The following is a 9,743-nucleotide window of genomic DNA, read 5'->3' on the forward strand; positions in this document are numbered from 1 at the left end:
AATTAAATCAGTGTTTCTCAACCTTGGCAACTTGAAGATGTCCGGACTTCAACTCCCAGAATTCCCCAGCCAGCATTCATGAATGCTGGCTGGGGAATTCTGGGAGTTGAAGTCCGGACATCTTCAAGTTGCCAAGGTTGAGAAACACTGAATTAAATAGTGTGATAAAAACTGTTTTACCCGAAACAGTTGATGTATGTGTGTATGTGTGTATATCTATCTATCATCCATCTATCTCTATCTATCTCTATATAATTACTGGTGGGTTTCTAAATTTTTTAGAACCTATTCTATAGGTGTGGCCCATTTTGTGGGAGTGGCTCGGCAGTCATGTGACCAGGTGGGAGTGGCTTGGTAGTCATGCGACTGGGTGAGAGTGACCAACTTGATGTCATTCACCAGGAGATATCATGGTTTGGGTAAAATGTGGTGAAGCTCACTTAACAACGTTCTTGTTAGCCACCAAAATTTTAGGCTCAATTGAAGTCATAAATCAAGGACTATCTCTGCCTTCCTCTGCATGGCAGCCTTGTCCTTGTAAACTCCTCCTTTCTGGCAATTTTCCTCTCTGTTAAAGGGACCAAAATAATCCATACAATATAAGGTTTCCTACCACAGCAGGGGGTTGGACTAGATTACCAAAACCAAGCATTTAATCAAAACCAAGCATTTAATAGTGAGTGCCATACTATGTGCATGAATCATACAAGTGACAAGAAAATAGGGGCAGTCAGGCATAACACAGGTTATGTAGACAGTAAACACAGGGTCAATCAAAATGAACTCAAATGTCTATATACCAATTGCCGGATGGCTGCTCTCTTGCGAACTGGCTCCCGAAGAGCCGGGCACAGCCTCAGGGGCAAAGCAGCCATGAGGTGACCAAGCTCACGAGCAATCGCCTGGCAAACCCCCTCTGCAGCCGGGCAGAGCACCATTCACTGACCTAAGGGGTATCCCTAAGGCACCAAGCCATGTGGCGCTCTGCCTGCTCCCCAGCTCCTGCAGCTTGGCACATTAGGAATACCCCCTAGTTCAGTGAATGGGGTTGGACGAGCAGCTGTTCCACCCCCAGCAGGCATGCCTCCTAGCCTCAACATGTCCGGGCCCAGCTCTCCCTACAGCAGCCGCCGCCACACTCTGAGCATAACGTCTTCTCCAGTTTCAAACTCCAAAACTCGGCTGCCGAGTCTTCCAGCAGCGGCCGCTCTAGGAGTGCACTCTATGGTTGTGAGCTAGCTGCTGGAAGACTATCTTACAGAGGGTAGAACAATTAATCAGTGGAACAGTTTGCCTCCAGAAGTTGTGAATGCCCCAGCACTGAAGTCTTTAAGAAGATGTTGAATAGCCATTTGTCTGAAGTGGTGTAGGGTTTCCTGCCTAGGCAGGGGGTTGGATTAGAAGACCCCCAATGTCCCTTCCAACTCTGCTATTGTATTGTATTATACCTCCGAGTAGCCTTCTAGCCCTAAATAGCTATGCTGCTTTTCTTTCTTTCTGCTAACAAAGAAAACTGCCTGAGGCTCATTTGGTATTCCTGCCAGATAGAGATAATGAGAGAATGACCTTAGAGAAAGTTTGGCTCCATTCACAAGCAGGGAATCACTTTTAGAAACACAAAGCCCATATTGCACAAACCCCAAAACTTCAAAAACATAAAACCATATAACATATAACCAATTTGTTGTTTCCTGCACCTTTAAAGCTTCAATTTAAAGGTATAAGTATTAGGATTTATGGACTTCAACTCCCAGAATTCCACAGCCAGGCATGCTCAGTTCTGATTTAAAGCGACAACATTTGTTTTTCTCCTTTGTGAAAGAAGTTTCCTTCTTTTTCTTTTTTTTCTTTCTTTCTCCCTTCCCTTCTTTCTTCCCTCTCTCCCTCCCTCTGTCCCTCCCCCTCTCTCACTCTCTCAAACACACACACACACACACACAGAAGTTGGATTGGATATCTCTCCCAATGGCTTGAAAGCAGCTCCTCTGCCATTCCCCCTTTCCCCAAACACCTCCTCCAAACACCTCCAGCATGCAAATGCAGCATGCTGTCCAGGTGGGAAATGCCTGGAATGCTGGCAGGCTGGGGTGAGAGGAGAGGCAGAGAAGCCAGAGGGGAGCCGATCGGAGCCTTCCGAAAAGAAAGGGGCTGAGGGAAAGTGTGTGTGCTACAGCATGCCCCTTTGCCAGGCTTCCTGCCTCCTCCTCAATGGTCTCTTCAGTGCTTGCTTGTGCTTTCCCTCTCCAAGTCTAGTTTGATTGCAGGAGGAGCCATGTTGTCTTTTCAAACCTGTAGTCAATGAAGCTACACTTTTGCCTAGCTTTAGAGCCAGCTGTTGGGGAACGGGGAATTACTTCCTCCCCAGGCCCCCCACACTTACACAGATGGATAAAGCTATGCAAATATCCAGCTGAACTTCACTGACTACAGGTTTGAAAACCACAGGAGAAGGGAAGCCAGGCAAAGTGGCATGCACTTTCCCTCAGGTAAAATTTATAGAATGTATATATATAAGCTGATGAGAGCTAAATAGCTTGAAATAGATCTATATTAGTCTCCCTTCATTTCTTTATCAACAAAAATGTAACACAAAATAGTTTGTTGTGAAAGCAACTACCTGGAAGGCTCCTGGAGTGGGGCTGAAAGGTGAAAGGGAAGCAGTAAGCTCCCTCCCATATTTGGGTAGACCAGGTGCTCTGACAGAAGAAAAAAACATTTAATCTTTCCCCTGGCTCAGCTGATAAAGGGAGGAGAACTTGTGGCTTAGAAGTTAATACAACCGCCTAATATGTAAGCAGCCCAAGTTCGAATCCCAGTAAGCGTATGGCTTGCTGATGAGAACTAAATAGATTGAAATAGATCTATACTAGTCTCCCTTCATTTCTTTATCAGAAAAAATGTAACACTACACACACACACATACACACATACACACTAAGCAAGGAAGTTGTTAAATTAATTGTATTCCATCTTATAATCTTTTTGTCACAGTTGTTATCTGAATCATTGCAGTTGTTAAGCGAATCATGCAGTTGTTCATGGTAATCAATCTGGTTCCATTGATTGTGGCCACAGATCACTTTCCAAACTTGTGTAGAAAACATCACTCGATTATTTTCTTAACAGCCCAGAAAGGTGCAATATTAAAAAGTTACGATTATCAGGTAGCAAGTGTTTTAGCCTTCTTCATCAGATGTCTAATTCCACCTTGCCTCAGGCTTTAACGGGACATAAAGGTCTTTGCTGTGATTGTATTCATTTCTTTCTCTTCAGGCCAGGCATGATTCAGCACTTTGAGAAAATCTGATGTTTTTGCCCTCATGCGCATGTGAATGTAAACCTTGGAGCATTTGATGTGATAGTGCAGATAAGAGGTGATTGTTGGGCCCAACCTTCCTGGGAAATATGTATCCAATCACCAATCTCCCATTTGTGGCAAAAATCATGACTGAATTTCCACTTTTCAATGTGATATTTCTAAGGAAAATATAATAATTGACTGCAGTTCGAAATTTTTAATATATATAAATATATTATGAATAATAATAATATATTTATATATATTAAATAATAATGAAATATTACATTTTACTTCATCTTAAAGATATTTTAAGAAGATGAAGAAAACCTACTATAACAAAATTATATGTTTATTCCCTCTCAGTTAATATTGAAACAGTCAATTCTTCAATTTTACCTCTAGAGCTGTGATAGCAAACCTATGGCACGTGTGCCACAGGTAGCGCAGTGGTTAGGGTGCAGTACTGCAGGCCACTTCAGCTGACTGTTATCTGCAGTTCAGCGGTTCAAATCTCACCGGCTCAAGGTTGACTCAGCCTTCCATCCTTCCGAGGTGGGTGAAATGAGGACCCAGACTGTGGGGGCAATTTGCTGACTCAATTTGCTAAAAAACTGTAAACCGCTTAGAGAGGGCTGAAAGCCCTATGAAGCAGTATATAAGTCTAATTAATAAATAATAAATAAATAAATTTGTCAAGGTACGCAAGGCATTTTTCACCCTCTGGAGATCCATTTTTTGCCCTCCAGAGTCTTCAGGGAAGCCTCACAAAGGCTCTGAAGGTCAAAAATCGGCCCTATGGACAAACCGGAAGTCACCATTCCCGAACTTCCGGGTTCCCCATAGGTCCATTTTCTGTCCTCCTGAGGTATTAGGGAAGCTCCTGAGGCCTCTGGAGGGCATCCGAGGGGGCGGGCAGGCTGTTTTAGCCCTCCCCAGGCTCCTAGAAAGCCTCTGGAGCCTGGGGAGGGCAAAAAAACAGAGCCAAAAGCAGAGGCGCTGGTCGCGGGCACATGTGTGTGCAGTGGGTGTGTGGCGTGCATAGCATTATGGGTGTGGCATGCCCGTGCACGACTTCCCCTGCACTCCCCTCACTTTTGGCACAGGAGCCACAAAAGGTTCACCATCACTGCTCTAGAGGAAGACAGTACAATTGAAGACTACAATTTAAAAAAAAAAAAAATCCTCCTACATTCTCAGGAAAAAAAATGTGAAAATCAGCATATGCACTATACTATACAATTATGTATATTATTCTTGTATCTCTTCCTTGAGTTATTGTTTTTTTAAGCCAGAAGCACTGATAGGGTCAGTCTTAAACAGAAGTTCATGTTACAAAAAAAAAAAAATCAGTGACTTCCAGAAAAAAAATATCTAGCAAATAACTGTTGTTTCCATCATACGAACTATTGATCCAGATTTCAATATGGCATAGTGAAAATTCACAGAAGTTGAGTTTCTCTTTTAATCAGATGGGGCCAAGGAAGAGAAAGGAAGACGGACTCATTCAAATATCCTCATGGGTAAACTGAGATCTGAAAAAGAATCTCAATTCAGCCCCCTATGTGTTATTCCAAGAATAATGATACATTCAAGATATTTGGACAATTTTCTGAAACGTGCCAGTCTATGCTCCTTGGGGCAACAAAAAGCCTCAAATGGGCCTTGATATGAATCTAAGGCTGGACTTAGCAATAGAACAATTTTTTTTGCAGAGGTTTTTTGCAGATGTGTACAAAAGGATACACAGGAAGTAACAACTTCAGCAGGTATAATGAGAGGTACAGATGCTTCCTGCTATTCAGTCAAAAAGAAAATTCACCACAAGAACCTTCCAACACCGTGTGCAGACTTGCCTCTGTTCAACACCACTTGCGTACTTACAGAGCTGCGTACTTAATGCTTGACTGTAGCAAAATCAACAGCCACAAGTACAAATATTTTTACAGGTATTTAATTACAGCACTGATTAAACAATCTACCAGAATAATTTAGGAAACGCGGTCAGTTCTTGCAAAACAAAATCATTATTAAAAAAAAAAAAGCAGATAGTAATTTGTTTGTTCAGATTAAGCGCAGGTGGTCCTCAACTTATGACCACAGTTGTGACTAGAATATCTGTTGCTGAGGAACGCAGTTGTTAAGTCATGCACAATTTTATGACTTTTTTTGCTACGGATGTTGAGTTCATCACTGTGTCTGTTGCTTTGCCGAGGGCACAAATAGCAATCACATGACCTTAATAGACTGCAACCAACATAAATATAGGCTGATCAATACATTCAAATATTGATCACATGACTGTAGGGATTTTGCAATGGGTCAAGGACTACCAATGGTTCAGTGGTGGGATTCAGCCAGTTCGCACCTATTCGGGAGAACCGGTTGGTAACTTTCTAAGCAGTTTGGAGAACTGGTTGTTGGAAGAAATCTCATTTTGTTTTTTTCCACTTTACAGGGCTAATCCTATAAGGAAGGCAGGAAGGAAACATTGTGGTGTTGTTTCTAGCCTAATCTTTATTGCCCTGCTTACAGAAACTGCCTCTCTAGTTAACCCTTATTACATTGGAACAGCTAAAGTGAAGCGCCCATTAATGTGAGTGATGTTGAGTTGGCCATGCCCACCCAGTCACATGACCACCAAGTCCCACCTACCCTGCTGATCATTAGGGCAGAGAACCAATTGTTAAATTATTTGAAACCCACCACTGCAGTGGTCCTATAATATGCTCCATTTTACTTTTCAATTTAAAAGCAGCTAGTTAGGCAGGGTTCCAGGTGAGTTTTTCTGTCTTATTTTTCTGGAATAAAAAAGAGGGTGCTTGAGCCTCCTTTACCTGCATGTTTTAAAATCAGTGTTTTTCAAACTTGGAGACTTTGAGATGTGCATCTATGGAGATTCACATGCATTCAGGTCAAGGTTGTCCCAAAGGTGCTTTTTCAAAAGCAACTGGAGACGTGTGGACTTTGAAATGTGTGGACGTCCAGAATTCCCCACCCAGTTGCCAAATTTGAAAACGATTGTTCTAAATTAAACAGATAGACACACTTCCAAGTCACCAATTCTTTCATTTTCTAGAAATAGAAAAGATAACAATGTCCATCTGTACATAAGAACTGTGCCATTTTGTGTACTTCAAAAGTTTTCAGTCACTTGGCCCTTCACTTGAGGGGTAGGTACAGCTATTTTAAAAAGCACCTGCTAGTTTTTATGGAGATTCTCAGTCATCCAGGTCATGGTTGTCACAAAAGTGCTTTTTTCAAGAGGCAGTTGGACTTTTTCGGACTTCACACAGGTCCAGTTGCCTCTTTAAAAAGCACCTTTGGGACATCTGCTAGTTTGTCTCCTCCCAACTCTGCAGTTCATTTCCAGCAGAATAGGCCAATATTTCCTCTTTTATTTTAAAATTAAAACTATCAAAATATTCATATCCTTTGAATTTTTTTGAGGACAGGAGACTGCAAAATGATGGATTGCACCAGCAGCGCTGAAGAATGTATTTGGTTCAATTGCAAAATGGAGGGGTTTTAATCATTTTGACCCAAAAAGAGAAGAAGAAAATGACCTGTTTGCTAATGCAGAGCAGAGATTTACGGTACTAGCGAAGTCATCAATCATCTTTCAGATCTTCTACAAATAAAAACTGGAGAAATTTTGTAGTCTTGCTCTGGCAAATGTAGGGAAATTTTACCTAATGTACTGGGTTCATACTACTCTAGAGAGAAATTACTTCTGTTGTATTTGCTCTCAAAGCGTCTGTTGCAATGTGCTGAAGGGGTGGGGGAGCCCCCCCTCCACCTCTCACTGCAGCCGGGAGCAAGGCTTACCATTTAAGGCTGCAAACTCAGACTGAAGACAGACTCAGTAAAGCCTTGCTCTCGGATGAGTAATTAGGTTTGTGCCTTTCAGTCTAGAAATAAGAAAAATGAGACTCCTAGAGGCCTTTTTATGCTAAAGGAGATTACCCTGTGCCAGTCTGTTACTCCAGTCATTTTCAGACGAATTCAGCGATTTCTCAGAGCTGCCACAGAAGTAAAAAGCAATGATTGCTCTTAGTTAAAAATCTCTAGTTGACAAGTCTCCTTTACTCAAATTGGCATACCTAGGCAAGTTTCTGAATCCTGTCAAATTTTAGATCAAGTAAAATATAACAGTAACAAGATGAGACAAAATATTGAATTTAAGCCAGGCAAGACTAACAGTTTTGGATGCCAATTAAAGATCTTAGTATTAATCTTCAACCATTGTGTCAACACAACTCTGCACAATCTAGGATTGTTCTTAAATTTAAGAACAATCCTAGAAGGTTATCAGTTTTCAAAATCATTGCCCAGCTACTGCCATGCAGAGTTGTGTTTGCACAATGGTTAGAATACAGTACTGTAGGGCTAATTCATTGTTCACTGCCAGCAGTTCAATTTTGACCAGCTCAAGGTTGATTCAGCCTTCCATCCTTCCAAGATCAGTAAAATGAGGACCCAGATTGTTGGGGGAAATATGCTGACTCTGTAAACCACTTAGAGAGGGCTGTAAAGCACTGTGAAATGGTGCATAAGTCTAAGTCCTATTTCTATGCTTCTTATGAATACTAAAATTGCATGCCACTGTCAGGGCCAATTGTTCTAGGCAGATGGATGCCACTGGATTGAGATGGAAGAAAATCTACTGTATAAGAGCTGTTGTGGTGCAGTGGTTAAAATGCAGTACTGAGGCTACTGTTGACTGCCGTCTGCCAGCAGTTGGATTCTCACTGGCTCAAAGTTGACTCAGCCTTCCATCCTTCCGAGGTTGGTAAAATGAGGATCCAGATTGTTGGGGGCAATAAGCTCACTCTGTAAAAACCACTTAGAGAGGGCTATAAAACACTATGAAGCGGTATCAGACATGAAATGCTGTAATCTTTGCTACCAGTTCGGAACTGCTTCACTCGCACACCCAGCTTCTTTGATGACATGGAGGGGCGGAGCCTCCTGCCGCCATCACTACTGGTTTGCCTGAATCAGGGCAAACCAGCAGAATACAACCTCTGGTCTAAATGCTATTGCTATAAAATCTAATCTTAATTCTTTCACTACACTGCTGCCAACCAAGAGTGAGGCTTTGTCCTAGCAGCCTTCCTGCAAATGGTGACATCTAGACATTTTCTCCTGCTGACAGAAATAATGGAGTCAATTTTGAATAATGCAGTAAATACATTTCTTTCCTTGCCTTCTTCCCATCAACATATGTCCTGTTCTGGACTAAGTTAGTCCAATTTTCCGCAGCATGTTGATATTTGCATTGTTGTGCTGGCATTATACTACAACAGTGGTTCTTATTTGGATTTATGACTCTTATGCTTTCTTGTAATATTTGTTGTTATTTTTTTACTATTTTAAACCTTTATGTTACTTTGATCTGCTCATGGGACACTGGTTATGGTGTACTATAAAAGTATAATAAATTAATTAATAATGTGTAGAAAACCGAGATGCAGGCAAAAGTATGATTAAATGTCTGGCAAAATCAGCAAGCTTGTCTATGTATAATTGGTGAATTTTATAGGTATTTCAAAGCAGAAATGTTTAAAATTAAAGTTTAAAACATTATGAACAATTAAATTAAATAATTTGGGGGGCTGGGCTAGAAAACCTCCAAGGTCCCTTCCAGCCCATACTACCAATTCTATACATGATCGTTTGGTGCAAGACCTTACTTTTTTAATCCCTTAACTGCATCTTATTTGATAGGGCACAATGTTCAAGTCAGTCAAGATCCTTGGGTCTATCTTCCAAAGGGGTATCTGCCAATTTGCCAACTCACATCGCCAACTCACCATGGCCATTTTGCTGCAATCAACTCATTGCAACACAATTCACCATGCCCAACTCACTGTGGGCAAGAGTTAGAATAATATTGAACAAATAATGAGATAGAATCATTAAAGAAAGGATGGACAGAGGAGGGACAAAATGAAAAGTGAATGACAAAATTTAAAATATTTTTACAATTATTTTAAATGATAAAATTAAATTGTTGAATTGTCCACAGCATGTTGTCCCATGATGAGTTGCCTATGTTGAGTTGTCCCACAGTGAGTTGACTGTGGCAAGTTGGCTGTGGCGAATTGGCTGTGGTGAGTTGTGCCATTCAACTTCCAAAGTGTTCGTGATTTCTCCCAGCTTGGTGCTATCTGCGAATTTGATCAGTATCCCTTCTATCCCCTCATCTAGATCATTTATGAAGATGTTGAACCTTGAGATACCCCACTGCATGCTTCTCTCCTTGTAGATCTAGCTCCGTTGAGGGCTACACACTGAGCGCAGTTGATTAGCCCATTGCAAATCCATCTAGTGGTGGTACTATCCATCCCACAGTGTTCTATCATATCAAGAATTAAGTTCCACTATGTTTAATAAAACAATTCCACCCCCCATTCATCAGAGATTTAGCAAATCATGTGTT

Source organism: Thamnophis elegans, chromosome Z (assembly GCF_009769535.1).
Source record: "Thamnophis elegans isolate rThaEle1 chromosome Z, rThaEle1.pri, whole genome shotgun sequence".
NCBI lineage: Eukaryota > Metazoa > Chordata > Lepidosauria > Squamata > Colubridae > Thamnophis > Thamnophis elegans.